At 42.0% G+C, this 2,033-nt stretch overlaps 1 pseudogene; it reads right to left on the reverse strand.

Annotated features, from left to right (window-relative positions):
- Positions 1–720: 720 nt before the first annotated feature.
- On the reverse strand, positions 721–1,748 carry LOC128052204 (40S ribosomal protein SA-like; annotated as a pseudogene).
- Positions 1,749–2,033: the final 285 nt, after the last annotated feature.

The following is a 2,033-nucleotide window of genomic DNA, read 5'->3' on the forward strand; positions in this document are numbered from 1 at the left end:
CAAACAAATTATTGTAAAGCAACTATAAATATTAATTAAAATAAATAAAGTTATAGGTATATAAGAAAAAAATGATAAGGCAAAGGTGTTTAAAAAATTGATCAGGATAATATACAGTAGTGGGATAAATCCTGTTCTAATTCTCCAAATTAAGTCATAAATGTTTATAACTTGTGTGTTGCATTGCTCTTTACAGGCAAATGATATTTAAGTGCCTAAAGTTGCTTCATCTATGTTAGTTATGTCAAAATGATATGCTTCTATGTATTTGCAATAGTCTTAATGGTAAGAGTTAGGTAATTACTTATAACATTGATATACCATTAGAAAAGAGAAGGTATTTTTAATTCAATTTTTCAAAAGGAAATTGAGAAGATGCATGAGATAACTTTTAATGTCTCTTCCAACCTTTAGAATCTTTTACTATACTATTTCTATCTATGTGTCTTCAAGCTCACCGATTCTCTCCTTGCCACGTCACATCTTCTGATAGACACATTTTTTGTTTCAGTTGCAATGTTTTTTGACTTCTTGCATTTCCTTTCAATTTTTTCTTAGATTTTCCAACTCTCTTGCATGTTGTCCACTTTTTCCCATTAGGGCCCTTATCGTATTAGTCACAGTTATTTTGTTTCATTAAAAAAAAAACTTTTAGAAATTGCTTATTTTCCCTCAATCTTATCTCCATTTTCTGTATAAGAATTTGTGGACAAAATCAGTTTAAGGCCACTCACTGGCTGTTCCTACATGTTCAGTGGTGAGCAGTGGGAACTGCAGACTAGTCATCAATAGAAAATCACTGAAAAGGCACACTGCTTGCCTTCAGACCAACCTGCAACCTCAGGCTGAGTAGCAGTAAACTCAGAAACTGGGGCAGTGCATTCATTCTGAAAAGTCTCTTTGCTCCCAGCCTTTTCAGCAGCACCCTGCTCATCTTCTTCAATCTCATTAGGATTTCTGGAGAAGCAGAGATTAGGCATGACCTCCCATGAGTGTACCTGGGAAGATGGTGCCGTGCATACACAGAACTTCCAGGGCAGTGTCACCACATCAGACTCGCTCAGTGATCTCCATTGTTGGTGCATGGGCGGCCATGTCCACATAGCGCAGAGGAGAGTCTGTGTCTCACAGAGCAAGAGAAGGCAGGAGGTGCCTCTATGAGAGGCTAGTTGTCAGTATTGGGATCAGTAACCACCAGAAGTGTCAGCTCCACACAGCCTGGATCTGGTGCCAAGTTGCAGGAGTGAAGCAGTTAGCAATGGAAGTCACTCTGTGGCAGCAACAGACTTCAGCTCCGCTTGTGGGTCAGTATTCCTGGATGATATGCCACTGATGTCAGCTGGGTTTTCAAAGGCAGCAATGGCACCAGCTGCCAGCTTCTCTCAGGTTTTCTTCAGATTTGTGATGTAGATGCTATGGCTCAGTGAATAAAGAATCTACTTTCAATGAAGAAGATACAGGAGATGTGGGTTTGATCCCTGGGTCTGGGAGACCCCCATGGAGGAGGAAATGGCAACCCACTGTAGTATTCTGGCCTGGAGTATCCCATGGGCAGAGAAGCCTGGTGGGCTATAGTCCACAGGGTCCAAAGAGTTGGCCCCAACTGAGCGCTCATGCTTGTCATCCTTTGCCTTTTGTGACTATTGCATTTAGAAGTCAGGACTGGTGTCACCTAAGTGGGTTTCTGCTGAGAGGAATTTGAGGACGTCTTCCGCTTTTATATGCAGGAAACCAAGGGCTCTGAACATTGTGAAAGTTTTCCTCTAAGTCACAACAGAACCCAGAACAGTGTTGTGCGGACTCCTCTCTGGGTAGCATTTGTTGTTGTTCAGTTGCTCAGTTGTGCCTGACTCTTTGTGACCCCATGGACTGCAGCACTCCAGGCTTCCCTGTCCTTCACCATCTCCCAGAGCTTACTCAAACTCATGTCCATTGAGATGGTAATGTCATCTGACCATCTCGTCCTCTGTAATCCCCTTCTTGTCCTGCCTTCAATCTTTCTGAGTATCAGGGTCTTTTCTAATGAGTCAACT

This window comes from Budorcas taxicolor, chromosome 1 (assembly GCF_023091745.1).
Source record: "Budorcas taxicolor isolate Tak-1 chromosome 1, Takin1.1, whole genome shotgun sequence".
Taxonomy (NCBI): domain Eukaryota; kingdom Metazoa; phylum Chordata; class Mammalia; order Artiodactyla; family Bovidae; genus Budorcas; species Budorcas taxicolor.